Below are 22,159 nucleotides of genomic sequence, written 5' to 3'. Positions count from 1 at the left end.
TCTCTCTCTTTCTATATCTCTATTGCTTTTGTCATATGATGTTCCTGCTAGCAACTTCATAAGTTAAACATCACCCAGCCCTCAGTGACGCATGGGGAAGGTCAGCACTGGATCAGGACTGTCTTTACTTGATTACTTTGTCCAATAAAAATGAATGCAATAAAAGTAAATGTAACGTTTTCACAGGCTGGAACATCCAAAAAGTAATGTGGTCGTGGTTAAAAATGTGTCAGAAATGCTAACTTTGCTAACAGCTAAAGGTCACATTTGTTTTACAGCTTCCTGTTGGCATTTTATCCCAGTTTTTAACAAATGTGAACGGTACTTTTGCACCTCTGCTTAGATATCAAAACCTGAAACTGATAAATCTACACTGAATGGGAAGTTTTACAAACCATCTTTGAGATTTATGAAGTAGAGCTCAGTCTAGCTTCCACCCGTTTCAGCTAAATTTCTCAAAATAATCCCGTTTCTGCCTTTTGTTTTTGTCACTCCCGCAGTATTTGGAAGCAATCCCACACACACCCACCGCTTTATTGATGCACTGTGCGATCCAGTGAATGTTTATTCAGAGTGCTTTAATGCAGTTGAACAAGAGAAGAAAAACTGAAAACTGAGGTCAAACCACATATCTTAGGAGTAAAAATAAATAAATCTATTACAACATAAAATACAACAAAACAGACGAAAGACTCGAGAAACTTTTGAAAAAACAGGCTGAATTTTGAATTGCAGAACATTAATGCAAAGCAATGACTCATACATACAAAAAAATAAAGAAACTAAGACATTTGTCTGTTGAATTTTTAGTGCAGAAAGAGTATTTTGCTGCACTATCTGGGACCTGTAGCTTTTTTATTATTTAAAAAAAAGACAAGCAGAGACATTTAATGTTCTCTCTGATAGCGAATTGGACTCGCACTCAAAAGGAACCTTGTGAGTGTTGACAGACAGGAAAGTTTTTTGTCGGTGCCACATGGGTGTGGGAATGGATTGTCCAACACTAAAGCTTTCCGTTACCTATTCATCAAAGAAACTTTGGGCCTGATGTGAAGCAAGAATCTTCTTCCCACCTTGCAAAATTGGTTGTTTTTTTGAGAGCATTTTGGCAGGTGCTGGTACATCCACGTCACATCGCATGTTTGATGTTGAAAGCATTCTTACAAAAAACGAAGGTAACAGACTTACTTGGCTATAAAATGTCACTGTGTTCTTGGAAAATCCATCATACCCCCTTTGAGCACTAAAGCTGTGAAGTTGGTTAAGCTTGTGAGGATTTAATGATTAGTCACCTTGTGAGACAGCTGGATTTGTGGGAGATTTGTGAGATCATACTCTGGAATGAAATACACAGTTGAAACCAGAACATTAAATTAACCAAATTAATACACACGTGCACTTTTTTTTTCTTTCTTAGAGTCTGAAGTTAAATCAAACCAAACTTTTGTTTCAGGTCAGGCAGAACTATCAAAATGATCTCTATTTGCGAAAGGGCACAATAATGGCAGAAATAATCAGTCATCTCCATTTCGTTTTTGTAGACCTAGACTCTGGTCGAATGAAACTAAAGTGGACTTGTCCGGTCATAGTCACAATCATTAGATTTAGAGGAATAAGCGGTGTGTTTTTAAGTCTGGTAACACCATCCCAGCTTAAAGTATGGACGCTGCAGCATCATGTTGTGAGGCTGTTTTGCTGCCGGAGGAACCGGTGCACTCAATAAAACGGATGGCATCATGAGGAAAGAACATTGTGTGGAAATATTAAACGCTAACCCTTTGGTGTCAACCCGATAGAGAACTGTGGACCGATCTCAAGAGGCGCCTGCGAGCGAAGTGGCCGACAAAGCCGACTCAGTTCCACCAGGTCTGTCAGGAAGAGCAAGTAAGAATTTTTCTAAAATTTGTGTATCGAGAGAAGCTTGTGGAAGGACCTCAAAGAAGAATGGTTTTGTCCGATTAACTTCATTCAGAGCCAAAAAGGGTGGACGTGTCTTTAAATTCAGTGTAAGTAAACTTCTGGTTTCAACTGCACATCCAGTACATCGAAGTACAAGTGAAAAAATATTCTGCTTCACTACAACACTCACAATGTTTTCTGTCCTTGTTTGTGGGAAGTGTTTTGGTGCCTTCTCGAGATTCTTTGTGTAATATTTTTACCTTTCTCTCTTTTTGTTTGATTTGTTTGACTCCCTTGTTTTGGGAGTTTATGCTCTTTTATAAGATTACCAATGCTAAACCATTTCTTGTAGTCCTCTGACAGAACGACGAGGCTGCTTTTGCAGTTTTAACAACAGCCAGCTTTTAGTTTTATGAGAACACTTTTGTTCACACCCACTTCCAGTCGCTGCTCTCAGCCTTTCGTTCTCTTCCCTGAACTGACACCTTACAACCTGCCTAGAACAAAACATCAGAGAAACAGAGTTAGCTACAAGACGGAGAACACAGTGGAGCACTTAGCTGCCAAAAACTCTATAAATAACCAAAATTATAGGATATATGTTTCTGTTGTTCTGTGTGTGTGAGACACCTGATTACTAACTTTGTTAGCTGCTGCTGGCATGGTTTAATCAAAGCTAACATAATTGTATATAAGTAAATGATGCTAGTGGTTCAGCATAACAGTATAGCTACTTGTAGATGGCTAACATGAACAGTTTGGAAGGATTGTTGTATAATTTGAAATATGAGACTGAATTCATGCATTCATGTTAGCTGCAAGACCCTCAGAGTAATGCAAGCGTTTGTTGACTGATTTTGCAGTATAGTCTTGGTGGTTTAATATTCATGTAATCTAGCTAGCTAAAACGTTTGGCTAAAACGATTCCTCAGACGGCTTTATTACAATTCCCTTAGGCAAAATCTCCTGACTACAGTTAGCTGTGCTCTTCTTTTTAATCCAGTCTCATGGGACAGCTGGTGCAGTTAAATTTTTTTTTCCACCTAAAAATGTGATGAAGAAAGACATGAAGACCCATAACGGCAGGAAAAATGGGGGGAAAGATGTGAAATGACATCAGCTGGGCCTCCAGCAGACATAAGAGGAGGAAACACCTGAAAATATGGTGAAAGAAACAGTGGGAAACACGGGGGTCCCTAAAGACGACTGTGAATGTCACAACTAACAACTGCACAGACTCAACACACTGTGTACTTTATTAATATTTAAAAAGTTTAATTATTTTAAACCTACATTTTTTTGCAACTATTTATTGTGCAGGTTTATACATGCAATGCTAATAAATCTATCTAATTTAATCTGATCAAAGCGTATTCTACAGTAAGATAAATTGCTGATAATTAAAACTGGATCACCTGTTAAGACAGTCCACCATTACAATTAGAGCATCTAGTTAGTAGATGCAGCATCATGAATCATTATGAACAGAATACAGTTTTCACGCCTACCAAGTTCTGCTGTTGGACCCACTGGGCAGCCAGCCACCATGTTCCACACAGTGATCCATTAGTGCTTTAACAAAACTACTATCACGTTTTCAAGAAAGTAATATTTGAAATGCTAAATTGGTGGTGAATGCAAATAAACAGAAAATGCATTCAGCTACAAAAATTTAAATTAGTTGTCGAAGTTACATTTTTGTTGAAACGGTGGAATAATAAAACTGTGTAAACACAAGAACGTTGAGAAAACTGGTTTTGGCTCCAGCTGACATGTTTTATACATGTTATTTAACTAAAGGAGAGTAATAAGTTCCATAATTTATTAATAGAACTACCCACTTAAATAATACTGTCATCTAGTTTCTTCTTACTATTTGAAAATGCAATTTTCCAGTTTTGTTATAAAAAACAAAACAAAAAAGCAATTATGTTCCAAAGTTAAGAAGCCCCTTCTGTTAGCTATGTTTCAATAAAAAACTGTCAAAGGATAAATGTATAAATCAAAACTAAAATAAGTACTAAGACAATCATAACATGGTGGCATTTTATATAGTAGTTAATCAAGTGGAAATAACTAATATACATGTTATATTAGTTATGTTTTTGTAACTGATATAATCACTTAATCACTCACTGATGAACAAGCTTCTCCCTGAATCACCGTTTCCTTTTCACTCTTTTCCAGTTTATTTATTCAGTTCCTGCATTTGAGAGAAGCCTTGACAGAATGTTCCACGTAGCTTTTTTTTATGTTTTGTCCTCCACAGCACCTAGAACAGAAACAGGAAAACAGAAAAAGAAATTTCAAAAATGATTACTGTAAGCACAGAAGTGGCAAAAAAAAAAAAAAAAAAGAAAAAAGTCCAAACCATCAAACGGCAGGGACACGAGCTCCTTTTTAGTCCAATTTTGCTACAATTAACCTAAAAAAGAAACAAAGCTGCAGCTCATATTAAATACCATACCATGTTTTGTTTAGCGTGAGAGCCACGGTATGCATGTCTTTCAACCAGTTCTCATTCGTCTCATCTTTGTCACGGAGGACTTGAGCCACAGGCATTTTGTCGCTGGTCAGGCGACAACAAACCTATCAACAGCAGCAGTAAACTAGCTGTTTCTTCTGAATGTGAAGCTCGACAGCTACAGAGAGTTGAGAAATCATTCTACTAAAATTGCTGCTGAAACTATTCAATGTTAGCTGACCATAACATCTGATTGATTAGTTTATTATTGTTGTCTTTAGAGTGTTTTGACCATATTGGGAGTATAGATTAGAAACCTGCATGGTGTGAGGAGGAGGGTCAGAGTAACAGCTGTGCTTTTTAGCATGAAATGTGACTGAGAAAAAAATGGTAGAAAAACAGACAGAAACTGTGTCTCAATTGAACAGAGGAGAAGCAAATGCATGGTGCAGCATTTAGCTTATATCAAAACCACAGTGTCAGGAAGAACTGTGAAGAATAATTATTGAAATGGAGCTACCTGTGGACATAATTAATTTTTTTTTTTTTTTTTTTTTTAATTGGTGCAACAAGCAGATGCAGCATCCTGAATCATCATGACCAACCTGGAGTACATAAGTTAATATAGTTACCACAATACAAGCTTAAATATTACAAAAGGCTTTGAAGGTTTGGCCTGTTGTGGCTTCTATTGGTCGCATGCGTCAAAAAACGGAAGAATTTCAGTTCACACTTAATTTTTTTATTTCAATAAATTACTGACGAAGATTTTAAGGTGTTGAACATTTTAACATGTTTATTTTTTTTAGCATATAAACTCCCGTAGTGGGAATTTGTGTATTCATGTCTTTTTTTGGTACGAACATCAATGTGATGCACAAAGAACAACCGCAAATCTGCATATGCTGTAATTTTCTTTCTCATTAGATTGTAGGTAACACTGGGTTGCCTATTAAAAATCCCCTGTTATTTTTCTGAGTGCACTCTGACCTTTGTGAGCAGGAGACACAGTCAGTTTCTGGAAGAGTTCAGTGATTACATGTTGCTGCCTTTCCAGTCTGGCAACAGCTTTTTTTCTCTTTCTTTCTTTCTTTCTTTCTTTCTTTCTTTCTTTCTTTCTTTCTTTCTTTCTTTCTTTCTTTCTTTCTTTCTTTCTTTTTCTTTCTTTCTTCTTCTCATCAGCATTACTCTTGTTCTTTTGAGACATGTCTTTCTTCCACTGAGTCCCATGTCTCATCAGTCTAATAGGAGTGTATTGAACAAAGCATTTATAAAGGTGGTCTCCTCAGGCTACAGACCAACCCCCACTGTCCCTGGTCCAATTACAGCAAGAAGTAGAGGACATTTTTATTGGTCTGTGCGGGAACATTTTCATGGCTACCATCGTCTCCAGTAGCCGAGCCATCTATTGCTCAATTACTCCTCCATCTCGAACTCACCCGAGACACAAAATGTCACCTGCTGAGACCTGTCAGGTCCCAGTGCATCACCGGCACCGAATTTCTGACCCACTCCAAACACTAAAATCTTGTAACTTATTTCCTCTGCTGTCCAGAGTTCATGACTGAATATGGGGCTGTTAACACTCCCAAGACATTTGGACGAAGAGGACTACGATGGAGTTCAATACCACATTTCTCTCTCTCTCTCTCTCTCTCTCTCTCTCTCTCTCTCTCTCTCTCTCTATATATATATATATATATATATATATATATATATATATATATATATATGATCAAAACAAAATTGACCAGCTGTAAAAAATATATATCAAATAAAATGAAAAGTATATCAAGTTAAAATACAATAATACAATCTATAACGTTTAAAGAATTTTAGAAACAAAGTATATTTAAGTGAAGAAACAAACAAACAAAAAAAAAAAAATCCAAAATTATCGCAACAGTTTCTGGAATGAGAAGTAATACAAAAGATTCAAGATTTACCTTTTGTTTTAAAACATACAAATAGTTTAGATTTTCTTTAAGTATTTCATTCATTAATGGGTTTTTTTGTTTGTTCTCGGTCTTCTAAAGAAGAAGTTACCAAAGAAAAGTTCTAGTAAGGCAGACACCAACATCAAAACTGAAACAAGGCAAAGGTTAGAATATGTTCACTTAGAGTCTCAGAGAATCAGAAACGATCTGATTAAAAGTTGTGTCTTTGCCATCAGTTGATTAAATAATGGAGGCAATGACATATCATAATAGTTAAGAAAAGTATCAGAGTATCATATAGGCAGTGAAAGCGAACAACATCTAAATATGGAAACTGAACAAACACAGGTAAGGCACACTGGGTTGATTAGGTGGCTTAGATTTTAGCTGAATACGTAGACTTTAAAAGTTCAGAGTTTAGGACTTATGAGGAGGACATGTTGGGGACCCAAATGCCCAGGAAGCAGACAAGCAGGAAGCAAGAGGAATGTGCTTAATAAATAAAACAGAACTGAAACCAAACGTCTGAAGCAAAATAAAGTTCAAACAAAGGTAGCACAGGAACAGGAAAAGAGGCAAGCATAACAACGCTGGAAGAATCAATAGGAAGGCACGTAACGGGGTGAGCAGCAGACTGATTAAAAAAATATATATATATCCCATAGAACAGGTGAGGGATTACTGAGGACAACAATGACAAAAAATCTAAGGCCAAAATGACTGAATGCGTAGATATTAGAAAAGGAACACAAAGGTGATGGGAAAAAATCTGACCAAACACTTTAGTGTCAAATGCCTGAAGAAAAGTCGTTGGTCCAACTTTTGATGATTCAGATTTAGCTCAGCAAAGTTGTGGGAATAAAACATTTACACACTTCTGATGGTTTGTGTCTCATAGATATGACACAGTACTGGACCACACCTGTCTGTGAACATCTTCCTTTACTGTTGAATCTACAGAATATAAAGAAATGTGTTGTTTTTAGTATGAAGTAATAATGTTAGTTACCATCGCAACAAGAACTAAATCTCTCTGATTTTCTGACTGGCAACTAGAATAAGCTACATTCAAGCAGGACGTCATTCCCTGATGTCAATTTTGATTTCTAAAAATGGTAAATGGACTGAATTATCCAATCATTTTTGACCACTCAAAGCGCTTTACACTAGAGTCACATTCACCCATTCGCACTCTCAAACACTTACACATTTATACACCGATACACAGATCGGTAGGCAATTTGGGGTTAAGTGCCTTGCCCAAGGGCACATGGTAGGAGGAAGCTGGAATCGAACCTACAACTTTCCGATCGCAAGCGTACTCAACCCACACAGCCACAGTCGCCCCACAAACCAAATTCAGCAGAAATGTTTAATATAACTTCAAATAACTTGACTTTCCTTGAAAGCTGAACACTTTTTAAGGACTATTTTGAGTCTAAGCCTGTCCCTGCAGCCAATGGGCAAGAGGCCTGGTGCACTCTGGACAGATTGCCCAATGGCCAGCACACAGACACCTTCAACAAGGAAAAGAGATCCAACACTGTCCTTGGATCTGGTCTGAATGTACTCAAAAATCAAAAGTATGGCAATCTGCATGATACAACATTAAATCATGTGTATGTCAGTTGGGAATACTGAAAATATGTCTAATAAATAGCAGAATATTGAAAAGGTGGATGTTTGCAGATTGCTTTTCTTCAAAGTTAAATGTTTGAAGAAAATTGTTGTGGCTTCGTAAACTAATTCACAACTTTTCATTTCAGTAAATGAACAACTGCAGATGTATTTAAGGGCAACAACTCTTAGCACACTTTCTGTCTGAAGTTGCCACATTCATCAGTTCAAACAATTTTTTTTAAGCACTATTACATAGAGTCATAAAACAGGCCCAGTGCTGATGTGGGCTGAAAAGCCATTCAGAGAGGAAGTATCCAATGTTCCACAATCAACATACAAAAAAGCTAAATTACAGTTTGCAAATGCAATTGGTGACAAAGACCTTTTTTTTTGTCTGATGAAACTAAAACGTAGGTATGTGGTCACAAAGACCACGTGATACATTTGGACGAAAACGGAGGAATCTGCAAATATCTCAAGACGTTAACCAAACAGCTCAAGCTTGGAAAAAACGGGTCCATCAAATGGACAATAACTGAGCATCGAGTCAAACTATTTACAAAGAAGGTTGAAGACGACAGTCAGTGCTTTGCAGTGGTCATCATGGAAAAAAGAACCTTGTTATCCAATTATAAAAAAAAGCTCAGTCTGATTTAACGTCAGAAATTGAGGGGGGGTTTTGGCTTGTTAAATAAACTGCAGCTACTTTGGTTCAACGGTATTTATTGGGTTCTAAAATGTGATATCCAGTCAGAAATGTTCTTCATCCGGCTCAGTGATGTACCTTTCTTTGCTACAGAGCATAAACAGAACATGGCTGAACCACAGAGTTGGTTCATTGCAAGCATGAATGGTTTCAGTGACAATCTCCCTTCAGTAACCATCCCAATGAAAGCAACAAATACAACTTCTACTCCGTTTTTCATTTTTATTCGCCATTCCATAGTTTTTAGAAGTGTTTCTCAAGATATTCACTTGTAACCTTTTGACTCAATCATTAAGGGCATAGTGAATGGCACGATCTGAAGACGACAAGCTGAAAAGTTCAACAAATGTTGATCACATCTCAAATTATTTCATTTAGTTAAACGGCTTAATGTATTCACCATCCACCGGTGTGCAAGATCCCTGCTACTTACCTCATCCAAATGACTCCTCTGCTCGCCCATCCTCCTCTCCTTTTCTTTTTTGCCTCTTCCTCTCGTTCTGCATCTGTGCTACATTTCAGTATAACTCTGGAGAATAGGCTTTGTCAAATGAAGAAACCCTTTGTTTGTTCTAGTTAAAAATGTTAAGCAAAGCAGACAAGCCCAGGGGGTGAGGAGGAGAGGAGGATTAAGTTGGTATTTTGGGACACAGTTGGGACAGGCGGCACTGGAAGGGAGAATTTTATTAGCCAGCAGGAAGAATAGATGACAAAAATATCAAAAAAAAAGAAGAAATGACAGAATGAGACAAAAAAAGATGGGAAGTGAAAAAGCAGCACTGGCAAACAGCGCTGTTTAACAGGGCTGCTCAGATCCAAGCCCAGAACTGGCCGGTGATTGGTCGGCTGTAGTTAGGTCTTGGCATGGGCGGCGGCGACAGCTGCTTGGAAATGATGAAAACCCCTGAGAAGGGAGAGCGCAACAACAATCCAGAATTACTGTGAAATTCTGTTGTCCCTGTCCATTTTCCCAACGCAGCGCCGAATGATGCAGAATGAAAATCAGGAGACTGGAACGAATCGGCCGGCAGGAAGATGAAATGGCTTTAAATGTCTAAATGATCGCGACGCAACACAAACGTAATAATCTGGCGCCTGCGATTCTAAGTTTGCCCCTGGGGATTGTTTTGGGGCTTGTTTCATTTCACGCTTTCATCTTATTCCAGCGGGACACGTCACCAAGACGTGCAAAATGAAGCGTTCAGGTTATTAATGCCTCCAATTAAAAAAAATAAAACAAGAACAACAACAAAAAAAAACAAGACAATTTGGACAAAAATGTAATGATCGTATTTATTGGTAATCAACTCCGGTTGCGCAAGTCGGTCTTGACAGTGTGGAAACACCAATCAGAGTGATAATTACCCTGCAGTTTGTGCTTAGTGTAAATCTCTCTCTTAACATGCTGAGCTTTATACCCAATGGGGATCCAGATGGCGGTTTTGCTATTCATTCACTTCACTTTGCCACTAGATTACTACAAATCTATGTAAATACAAGAAGCAGGGTCCAAAACAAAAAAAACAACAACACATCATCACTTACCACAAAATACACCAGCAAACAAAGCTTTTCCCCCTGCCACAGTATTCATGTTACCTGTTTTTTTTTGTTTTGTTTTTTGTTTTTTTGCATAAATGTGTTATTAGAGTCGTTATGTGAGACCAACACAAAAGACAGCATCACTGGGTATGTGGAAAGAAAATCCATAAATGGTTTTAAACATTTCTTGCGAGTAAAGATCTGAAATGTATGGCATGTGCCCATCAAGTTAAAACCTAAGCACTTTGAAATGCCTCTGCTGAAACTGTGCAATATAAATAAAATGACCTTACTCTTACCTCACCTAAAACTATGACTGTTTTACAGCAATCAGATCTGCAGGTATTTGGGGGGGGGGGGGGGTGTTTGAACAAGTCAAATGGGTTAGGAAGGGTTGGGGGGAAAAATTTTTCCAATGTGTTGCCACAAATTTTCTGTTTTGATTAGGTCTGAATTTGGAGAACAGCACATGATTATGATTTGATTTTAATCATTCGGTTGTTTTTTTCTGACTGTATGTTTAGCATTTAAACCTCTGTCTTGGTCTCAAGTCTCTTGCAATCATGCCCTGTACTAAGCCACGTCCATCTTCCCAGCAGCTTCTGTATCCCCACATTCTGATGCTGCCCCCACTTTGATTAGATTTGACGAGAGTTGTGACATGTATGACTAATAAATCAACAGATTTTCCGACCTGAGCTGTGAATCTCTGCAGCTCCCCCAGAGTTACCGTGAACTTCTTGGCTTCCTCTCTGACTGATGCTCTCCAGAGCTGCATGATACGAATCACAATCGTCATCGTAATGTCAGTGTGTACAATATCGACAAATGATTCAGAGGCAATATTGGGAAGGACACTATAGTTCAGGTATCATGCATTCATGTTTGTACATTCTATATTAATCTATTTTCCATTGATGCTGTCACACCACTCTTTTTTTACATACTTGAATTTGCAAAAAAAAAAAAAAGTAAAAAATCCTTGTATCATTTTTGTCACTGTTGTTTGGCAGAAGGTCCTGGGCTCAAATCCTGGATTGAACTTCATTCTTTCTTGTATGAAGTTCGCATGTTCTCCCTGCACACTAGTGGGTTCTCACCGGGTCCTCTGGCTTCCTCCCACAGTCCAAAATCTTAATGTTAGGATTCTTTCTTTTTTTATCTTCTACACTTTCTCTTCTTGTCCGCCCTGCACACTGGAGCTCTTGCAGGGATGTGTGCATCTGGCTGTCAAATTACTCAGTGGTGAGTAAAGAACAAGCCGAAGAGATGGCAGCAGCAACAGAGATGGCCCAGGATGCCTTATGTTATGGCACAGTGACCAACAGTTGAAGGGCTTGTTAACCATGTCAAAGCTGCTTCCTAGTAGATAAGTGGAGGATGACAACCGATGGGGAGAGGCTGGCAGTTTTATAGCACAGCTCTCACATGATGCTGTATGCAATACCTCATCTAATCAGCTCTGCGATCAGACCTCGTTAAGGAGTTGAACTCCACCCAAAAACGTCTGCGGCTTTTACCCCATCTCTTGTTTCTGTGACACTTTAAGTGGCTCGTTTTATCCTAAATGTCACTCTGTGATCGAGTCCAGGTATGGCAGATGTTTGAGACTGATACGGTTAAATGTAAGTACCACCACACAGAAGGTGATATGTTAGGAGGGAAAACAAGGGAGAAGCCTGGGCTACTCGTCCTGCTTGCGCCAATGCAAACTCACCCACACGCCACCAGAAGAAGCCTTGCCCTTCATGCTAAGAGCCAGCAGATTCAGTGACACGAGGGTGCTCGAAAGCTCTTTAGAAGCTTTGGGTGTGAGGTTGTCCTGAGGGTGAAAAAAAAAACAAAAAACAACATCATCTCAGGCTGGGTGGCAACAAAAGAGGCAAAGAAAAACACATGGTCATGAGACTGCTCAAGCTTTGTGAGATGAAACTGAAAGACAGGCATCTCCATCCTCTCCAGACGCGGCTGCATCAGACAGCTTGAAGCATTTCTCGCTTTAGATGTTATGGTTGACAGGTTGACATGTAAAGAGGCTTCAGTTAATAAAACATGCTTCATTTGCTGATGGAGTATGATGCAGGAGCGGGTAGTCTTGCTTTAAGACGTGTGATCCTACTCCCCCCTTTTTTTTTCTCTCTCTCTCTCTGTCTCTCTCTCTCTCTCTTTCCAGCTGGGCTACAGTGTAACACACACGCATGCACGCTCACTCACACTCGCTCTGCTCTGCCTGCCCGCCCGACACAGACGCTCTACTTACAGCGTCGGAGGCAGGACTGAGGCTCACACTATCAGCTCAGCTTCTCAATGGGGGGACGTGGCCAAAAGCAGACAGAGCGGTCATTCCACCGGAGCCTTCCGCCGAGTTTGTGAGAGAGAGAGGGAGAGGGGGGGCAACGACGAGCGAGGGCAGGCGGTGGATGGGGGCAAATTAGGATCCCCTTTCATCTCAGCAGAGGAGTTTCGAAAGACTCTGAAAGAGAGAAGAGCAGCACCTGTGTGGCCGATAGAGCCGTGACTCTCTCACACACCTTGGTCAGTTTGTGACACCTATTGTCCTCCCACCTGGGTGGCGTTTTTTGGGGACTCGTGTTGTTTTTTTGTGTTTTTTTTTTGTTGTTTTTTTCGAAAAAAGAAAAATCTCAGCAGCAGAAGTCCAGAGTGATTTTTTTTTTTGTTCCTTTTTGTGGGGCTTACCTGCAGGTGGAATTCATGAAGAGACGATGGAATTAAGATGGACAGGCTGTGATTCTGACTAAGCTCTTTTTCTCTATCTGAACACGCCGCTCAGGTAAGGAAGGGTGTGGGACATTCCTCTGGTGTCAGAGGACAGGAGTTTGATGTAGAAGAATGTCTGATTGGGGGCAAAAATAAAAACTATCTGGGTTGAAGATACGAAATGGCTTTGCGACGTCTTCTGTATTCAGACACTTTCCAGTGGCAGACGATGCCTTCTGGATGAGAAGTACTATTGATTAGAAACCATCTACATTCTGGCTGATTTTCTCTGGTTTGGGAACAATCGGTGTTGGTTTGATAGCTGAAGTTGGGTCTGCAGTCTGTTGGAGTGAGAACCTCTCCTGTTTCTTTAGAGATGTCAGAGCAGGTGCATCGGTGCCTGCAGGTGCGCCTCATGTTTCCACCCTCACCCTCCGTCCGCTTTTGCTTTCTCCTCCCTGCCCCCCACCCCTTCTGATCTGGACTCCTGCATTTCAGAGTGTCTCATTTGAGGTTGCAGCACAAAAGTGAGAGTGAGCTCCTTTAAGCGGTCTGCATCTACAGAAAGCGTGGGCTGCATGCTTCTGAACACTGCCTCTTTTGTTTGCATTGAAAGACCTTGTAAATAATCCCCTGTTCTTTTTTGTGTGTTTTTTACTTCAACTCTGCTCCGCGTTCAGCTCAGGAGATAAGCTGCAGTTATCAACTACGCCCCCCCCCCCCCCCCCCCTTCCTATAAAAGCCTCCCCAGATTACTGTAGATCTGCGGCTGCATGTAATATGTAGCCGATACAATTAACTGTGCAAGCACAGCGATTCTTTTTTTTTTTTTTTTGCCCCCAACAATACGCCTCGTAAACCTTTTGACTCGATGAGAACAACATGTGTGGTTGGAGAAAAGTAAAAGAGGAGTCATGCTCGTTCTAAAACCCCCTGCTGCTGGCGATTCATAATGATATTAAGGGTTTACACGCTCATTTTTCTTTGTTTATTAAGCAGCCTTAATCTCACAAAGGGTAATTCTTGATTAGCCTAATGCATTCGACCTCAGCTGCATATCATAGTATGAAAAACTCAAGATATCCGTCTTTAAATAATGCATTGAATCAAATATCTGCTCTCATTTTACTTACTTTCAAAGTTAAACGGCTAATGGCTACATGCTTTATTTTAATGCACTTGCATTTAGTATTAATTATGAATTCGGAATCGCATTAAAGTGCTTAGATCATAGAATCACTACCTTGTAGCAGGCTTGGTTAAAAGCTTTGGTGCGTGCCTATAAAACAAACACGGTATTAGTGCTTTTAAAATAATCACATGCTCCCTGATTAGTTTGGGGGGAAAAAAAACCTTTGCAGATTGGTGGAAAAATATTGCTTTGCAGAAGGCGGAGTTATGGCAACAACAACTTCCCCACTTCAGATTTCTGGATGGAAATGAGAGCCAACACCACCTGGAAAGGAGGGGAATCTCATTATTCAGGCAGGAAAAAGGCGTCTCTACATATGCCGCCCCTCAGCAGCAGAAGATAAATCTCTTAATATGATCAAGAGTGCTGTCTGTGATTAGCAATGATTAATTTAAGCTTCAATTTATAAACACAGATGGCAGAACTATGACTGAGATCACATTTTTCTTGAATGTGAGATATCCTGTGCATATAGTTGTTTTTTTTATTGTATGATCCTTTTTAAACTTTTTGTTTTTGTAGAAATGAATAAAATGGTACAAATACACAGTCGGTGTTGATTGATAGCTGAATTTGGGTCTGCTATTTTAAATCTATGTTCAGCGCAGTCTAACAAAGTTTTATATAGATATCAAAATGGTCCCCAATTAGCCATTTCATATAGAGAAGCACTGATCCATCAGATCAGTTAGTTTCCCTTTGATTAATCAGTGATCTGATTAATCAAAAAAATCTGATCCAATAAATGGATCAGATTTTTATTTATTTTTTCCTTTTGAGTTTAATACAAATCCAATAAAGGTCAAGAACGTGACTTGATCCATAAGTTCAGAATTGCCTTGTTTATGTCGGATTCAACACGACTACCTCCATCAGAGAATATGGCAACACGCTTCCACTTTTATGCTTTATGGTTCTTATAAAAAATAAAAAGCCTGACTTGGTCAAATCGTCATAATTGGCATCATAAACCTCAGAGAACATCGGAAATCGGTATTGGCCAAGAAAATCCTGATTGTTTCATCTTATAATATAATTTATGGATGCAAAATCATGTTTTTGTTGTTCTTTACATATCATTGCACATATAATTGTGTAAATCACTTTCTTAAATACATGGGTACGTTTACATCTGTTTCTCTGCTTTGTGTTTCCGTACTGAGTAAAGATGATATCTGCAGTAAATACACATGCTTGTCTAACAGAGTCGTGTTCCTTCATGCTGCTCTCCAGACTCGGCCTTACCATGTCCTGGTTGTTGGCCATGTGGATTAGCCTCGGCTTCCTGCTGCTGTGCCAGGCCACACTCTACCAGACCATCCAGCAGCACCATGTGGCCCGACCCGGTCGCACCGACATCCTCACTCTGGGTTCGTAAACGAGCTCTTCTTTTTTCTTCTTTTATTTCTTTGTCTTACTAACTTCACAGCTCGGTGTCAACGACATGCAGGATGTTGCCCTCGCTAGGTTAGCTCCTCTCGGCTCTGGCTGTTTGAAAGACGAGAACAAGGCCCGCTGCAGTGTGTCAGAGTGACTCGCCGTGTCAGCGCGACGAAATGATTCATGGCGCTTGAAGCTCTAGCGAATAAGCAGAGGTTGGGGACTGCTAATTGTGCCTTCGGTTCCAATGTTACGTGACTTTTGCAGTTGGGAGAAAACACAGTTAGCAAGGTTGGGTTCGTTCGCCGAGCCGTCTGCCACCGTTTGGATCTTAACATGCGAGCGCTGCTAGAACATCTTCTCAGATTGGGAATCGGGGGGGAGGATGACTCACTTATGTGGCGAGGAATCCTCGACTAGTGCACCCTGAATCTCACTGGCAGACTAATAGGAGCAGCTAAAGCTATGGGCAAGAATCCATATTACCACGCTGGTAGCTGGGGGAGCTTTGATCACTATGGCTTAGACTGAAATGACAATTATGTTTTCCTCCTTTTGCACTGGAAATGCTCGGCAATTAAGCCTGACGCCTTCTGCACCGCGAGGGCTAAAGGGGAGGGTAGAAATGGAGGCGGATCTAATTCTCTGATTATGGAAAAGCTTACTAGAATTGCATATGGTATATGTGGGAGTGCTACAAGGAAGGCAAAGGTTTTTTTTTTTTTTTTTTTTTTTTAGAGCAAAGCAAATGCTTTCCTTAAGCTCCTAACAATGAGTGTTACTTCCACGCTTGAACCCTCATGCAGAGTGGGGCTTCCTTTCCATGCCAAGCTGCTGTTAAACATTGATGCCGTCTCCTGCTTAGTTCCCTCTTTCTGTGTCTTACACTGCCAAGTAAAAAAATAAAAAAATAAAAGAAGCGGTAATTGAAGCAGAGCAATAGGAAGAAGGAAAAAAAAAACACTGCTCTGAATTCTCTATGCTTGTGAACATTGGTGACTTTAAGCAGCCTGTCAGAGAATTGGCTTACTTTTGCTGCGGAACAGCTGACACATGAAAATCCTCGCTCTGATAGATAAAAAAAAAAAAAAAAAAGTTCTCAAAGTATTCCTGCCCCCATTAATTGAAGCGAAAAAAAAAGAAAAAAAGAAGGGGGGATAGGGATGAGCAGCACAGAGTTTTGAATAAATTTTTAAAGGGTGACTTCCATTTTATTTTTTATATTTTCTTCTTTTTTGTCCGGCTGGCAAGTCAAGCTTGGTGCCAAAGATCTACAAGGAAGTGCAAGGCTCAGTAAGTGTTGTTTTTGAATAATGCAGTTGACCCAAAGGGGAGGAGGACAAGAAAAAAAAAAAAAAAAAAAGGAAGAACAAACTTGCTCCCCCCTCCATCTCCTTTCCACCTCTTGTGGTTTTACGCCTAGAAAAGTCATGCAAGTAAAAGACACCTGGGGCCGACAGTTCAGGAAGGTTTACTGTCAGACAGATCAACTCACGCACTCGACGTCCATTGCACTCCTGGGCAAAGACGTATACACGCTCGCACACTTACATGCTCTCTTCTCGCTGAGGCCATTACGGGGTGGCATTTTCACGGGTCCTCTGAGGATTCGCGAGCCGTTATTGATGACCTAATGGGTTCACGTGATGAGCTCTCCTGGTGCGGTTGGGCATCAAGTAGAGATGCGCCGAGCAGAATTTTGGGGATGATTTCTTTTTCAGATGAGAGGATACAACAAGAGCGTTCAGCAGCGACTTCCTGCTCTTCCTGCCATTAGCGGTCATTTAATATTTATATTATTATTTGACGAGGTGCCGCCTGTCCTGTCATGTGTGTAAGAGGCGAATCGCTTCAGCTGAGGATTTTACTGCTTCACAACAAATACAAAATAAACACAGAGTTGGACTCTGAAGTCTTTTGCATCTTGTATTGCTGTTCGCACGGTTAGCGCAGGTAGCTGTTAGCATCAGTCTCTGTGCATCTCAACCTGGGGAGTCAGCACCCCCTATTGGGGCTCCTGGAAAGCTCACGGGGGCCCCCAGGCGTTATTACCAAAGTTACTGACTTCATGTTTCATATTTACATAAAAAAAATAACCCAGTGAGATGATGAAAAGGTAAAATGTCACTTTAATTGCCTCGTACTCTGCTTTCGCACATACATCTCGCTGTTGTGTGCCTAGGAAATGAGGATAGAATGGAAGCTAGGTGCATTGTGTAAACTGGGGTGGCCTGATTTTCTTTCTTCCATATTAGACAGGTTTATTTATTTTACATTCTCTGCAGCCGCTCTTCATAATATGTTCAAAAGCTAGTTACAGCATTTACCGTCGAGTATCGGGGACAGACTGGGGTAAAAACAAAAACACACATTGGTCTCTTGCCACAGGTTGTCAATGTGATTTGGGGAAAAATGTAATTGTTTTTCATGAAATGTCATGAATATCTTGTTCTATAAAACAACAGGGTTTTATATGAAGAGCAAATAATGATGAGTGTTTCATTATTGCTGTACTTATGCAGAAACATGAGTGATGACATAAACATGTACTGTGGATGTTCATGTCGGCGTGTGTGTGTGTGTGTGTGTGTGTGTGTGCGTGCGTGTGCGTGTGTGTGTGTGTGTGTGTGTGTGTGTGTGGCTCTTGATACCCTCCACAGAGGCTCTTGATGATTTTGGCCGTCAGTGATTTAGAAATAGGATAGTTTTATGTTTCTTTTTGGGTTTTTTTGTAATGTATATGAACATAATTTCCACAATAGATTCATGCCAATGTCATAAGGAGTACTTTTTCATCCTTTGTGTAGTTAGTGCTGCCACTTTTGTTTCTTTTCCCAAATATTGCAATTTTTTTTGTTAAGATTTCAATGTAACTCTTTGGTAAAAGCTTTTTTTTTTTTTTTCTAAAAAAATTTAAAAAAAAAAAAAAAAAAAAAAAAAAAAGCGCGATTACAATAGGCCTTCGCAGCGCTTAGCTGCTCAGGCCTAATAAACAGTTTTTATGAGCTTACTCCTCATGATACAAAAAATTAAGTTATTCAAAGAGTCATTTATGTCTTGCGGGTGTGGACAAATTGTTCTCGGTCCATGTGACGATACCAACGCCTCCATGAATTGAAAAGGTTGCTGATTCCAGGATCTCTAAATGTAGGATAACTCTGAGATCTTTCCGAAAGCAATCAATGTTTCCAAATCCAACACAGGAAGTTCAGTGTAAATTCATCCAACCTTTCTGTGTCCTGTTGAATTTGGCTCCAAGTCAACTTGACTTTTAGCAAACTGGTAAAATGTTGCAATCCAGATATGAATTATTGTCCTGTGGCAGACAACTTCTGATTTTAGGCTCAAAATATTTCAACAAAAATACAGATTGACCAGATAGCCGATGTTTTAAACTATCTTTAGCATCTTATATTAGAGATTAGCCCTATAAAAACAGCTATCTGTGTTTGTGCCAGATGTAGATCTTTACATTCAATCTGAGATTTCCAAAAAGCTGCCAGCAAATTGCTGTTTTCTTGTTTTTTTAAATGCTTGCTTTCAACTGTGTGCTTCTTCCGACATTAGACACTGAAATCATTGAAAGTGGAAAAAGCTAGCTTTGACTCACCTTCACTCAATACTTGCGTCTGCACTGAAGAGTGTTGCAATCACCGTGATCTGGCAGAGCTTACACAAGGCGCCTTCTTTCATCAGATAATGATCAGTCGTGGATATTCCAGCTAGCCAGTAAGTGGAGAAGGCAATCCAATGTAAAACCATCAAGTTCCACTCAGCTCCTCCAAACATTTCTATAACCACACCCATTGCTGATCAAGACCTGTAAAAACATGAATAACTGATGTTTTAATGGAAATCTTATGGATATGCCACTGAACTTTGAATCCCATCGAAGCTGGAGACTCTTACCAAACCACCGTCGTTCTCCTTTGTTCAGTTTACTGACGATTTTCCATGAGAGTGAAGCCGACATCCGTCCTGCTCAGTCATAAAGTGCTGCTACCTGATCTAACCAGAAACTCTCTCCTCGAATTGAAATGCTATGATAAATATTTGAATTAGAATTGATTTTATAATTTGAGAAGCTCTCTGGTTTCACCGAGCCCAAAGAGCCAGGCTATAAATAGGGCGGAGTACATCGGAGATAAAAAAAAAGAAAAAAAAAGAGGATGCCTTGAAAAATCCATCAACTTTCGAGCTTTTTTTTTTTTGTTATGCTTTGAGTACGTTTCAATAATAGTTCGTAGCATAGTGTGAATTTTTAAGTGCTTAATCATAGTTATATGCAGCATCCATTAGCTAAAATCATGCATTTATCACCTTAAAAACTGAGCAATGATGAAATATTAAATGAAGCCATGCCGAGCCTCTTCCTGTGCCACTGTGTTGGTTTCTGTTCGGTTATCTTGTTGTTGGGCTGACATTGCAACTTCCAGGAAATCATTATTTCTAAAACTCTAAATGTCCCTCAGCAGGCCGTTTGAAAGATAAAGTTACACAAAAACAAACATCCAGTGGATATCGACTAATAGAAGCAGCTGCGAGGCTTTCAAAGCGGAGGTAGCGTCGGCTGTTCTGTTGTTTCTGTTAGACCATCTAACGGCATTTGAGAAATCATCCGATCCGCCTCCGGAAACTTTGGGGAAAAAAAAAAAAAAAAAAAAAAAAAAAACACGAGCTGCAAAGTTTCAACGTGTCTTGTGACAAATTCACAAAGTCAAGTCAGAAGATCGAGTAACAAGTAGGATGTCTGCTTCGTCACCTGCTTTACTACGTGGCGCTGTTCTCTCGTTCCCATGAGCCTCTGCATCACAAAAAGCCCTCCACCCCCCCCGTGTTCTGCTTGTGCGGCTGAAGATTGATGGCGTCCTGATTCCGGGCAGCCAATTCTGGTCTCTCAAGAAATAATCCACTACATTGACAGATGAGCTGAATGTGACATGACATAAACAAGCCAGGCACTGCACTCTCCCCACCTGCCAGCGCTGAGCTGCAGGGCTCACCACCAGCCCTGCTGATGCACAAAGACCCTTATTGACTGCTCATACTGCACTTTGTTAAAAGTCGGGGGCCACAGGGAGCACGATTAGCATATACAGTTTGTAGCTTAGTGGAAGAAATGAATGCAGTTTTGACATCAGATGAAATTAAATTGCTCCCAAATGTGATTTTAATAAGTTGCTTATTAAAATCACATTAAATATGTACTGTGTATACTAGGAATGCATCAATATGAACATTTGGGCCGATATCAATATTCTATGTTAATATTGCTGTAATGGTCGATAACCAATATTTACCGATATTGTATATTATATATTGCTGACTTAAACTCCCACAATCCTACGTTGCATCACCATCAGTCATGTGACCAAATGCTGATATATCAATAAATGAGTTATGTCAGTCGATACCAAGATGTTAGTGCCAATATATTGACCATCCCTAACACATGCAATTGAAACCAGAGGTTTGCCTACACCAAATAAACAGATGCATATCTTTGTTCTGTCCGAACAAAATTGTATTTTTTTTTATTTCATTCAGTATGAATGCACTTTTTCTCTTTTTTTCATCAGCTTTGGTATTTCTCTAATGTGTGAAATGCGCTGTATGCTTCTTCAATGACAACAGAAAGTTGAAAAATGTTGCGAGTGGTAAATATAACAACATACTGCCCGATATATAACAGCGCTGGTAGATGGAAACAACACACTTTTCATTTTGGTGTCGTTAAACTTCCAGCTGTGCAGCCTGATAGCAACAACAACAACAACAACAACAACAACAACCAAAGACTAAGTTCAGGTTTTGCAGTAAAATCTCAGCTGGTTTTGAATTTTAATATCCAATCACTACCGTCTCTGCCAGCGGCAGCGCCTCGGTGGCATTGACGATAACTCAGAGTTTCTCTTGAAACGAATTACACAGATCTGACTGAATGCCACTGAGGCTGACATTTAATTAGTTTGATAAAATAAAATAAAAATAAAAAATCTGCAGAAACGATGCGTGAAAACAGCTGAGCTTAGATATTTATGTACGGCTTTCTAGAAAAGATGTGCTGTCCGTAATTCATATATTGTATGTTCAAACCCACCTAAAACATATTTATGGTTATTCTCCCTAAAAACATGTAAAAAAAATAAAATTAAATCTTTGACTTTTACATCAAATATATATATATTTGCTATCTATGTGTATATAGCAGTTGGTGGAGCAATACGCAACGTGGGGCAGATGAGGACGGAGAATTTTTCAAGTTCCCCTCGAATTAATTGTCAGATGGATGAATTTTCACTGTGTTGGAGCAGGGCAGCCATTCAGAACACAAATTAAAACCGGTTTTGAACGGATAAAGAAGGCCAACCTGAAGCTTCTGATACGACCCTGTCCTCAAGGCTGCCGTAAACGTTTGAACAATAGCTACAAACCAATCATTGATTTTGAACCGTGCATATTCAAAAGAGGTTTACGGTGTCTAGTGAGTAGAACAATTAAATCTTTAAACAGGATGATGTCAAATGGCTAACCAGATGTCAGGGGGGGGGATTTCAATGTTTAAGCTGGAACATATAATAATGTTGCAACTTTGTATACATAGTTCCTGCTTTTAAAAACCGCTGAGAGATTGTAGTTTTTATTAAAGTGAAGTTGAAATCCGTCATTAAGAGACCAAATATACATGGATTAGTGAGTGA

At 39.7% G+C, this 22,159-nt stretch overlaps 2 long non-coding RNA genes across 3 annotated transcripts; one reads left to right on the top strand and one right to left on the bottom strand.

The window, feature by feature from the left end:
• Positions 1-536: 536 nt before the first annotated feature.
• LOC106962043 (uncharacterized) lies at positions 537-21,665 on the bottom strand. 2 transcript variants are annotated; one of them, XR_001427891.1, is made up of 3 exons: positions 17,010-21,665; positions 4,036-4,171; positions 537-2,396 (listed from the first exon to the last, which is right to left on the bottom strand). It is a non-coding gene; the product is annotated as an uncharacterized LOC106962043 (long non-coding RNA). The 2 variants fall into 2 exon arrangements; XR_001427890.1 differs by lacking the exon at positions 17,010-21,665 and adding an exon at positions 11,886-11,989.
• Positions 12,357-17,370, top strand: LOC106962042 (uncharacterized). Its single transcript, XR_001427889.1, has 2 exons — positions 12,357-12,959; positions 15,312-17,370. It is a non-coding gene; the product is annotated as an uncharacterized LOC106962042 (long non-coding RNA).
• Positions 21,666-22,159: the final 494 nt, after the last annotated feature.

The sequence above is a fragment of the Poecilia latipinna genome, unplaced genomic scaffold (genome assembly GCF_001443285.1).
Source record: "Poecilia latipinna isolate Pla-1442-1.1 unplaced genomic scaffold, P_latipinna-1.0 Scaffold1363, whole genome shotgun sequence".
NCBI classification, from domain to species: domain Eukaryota; kingdom Metazoa; phylum Chordata; class Actinopteri; order Cyprinodontiformes; family Poeciliidae; genus Poecilia; species Poecilia latipinna.
This window is presented reverse-complemented; position numbering and strand designations above follow the sequence as displayed.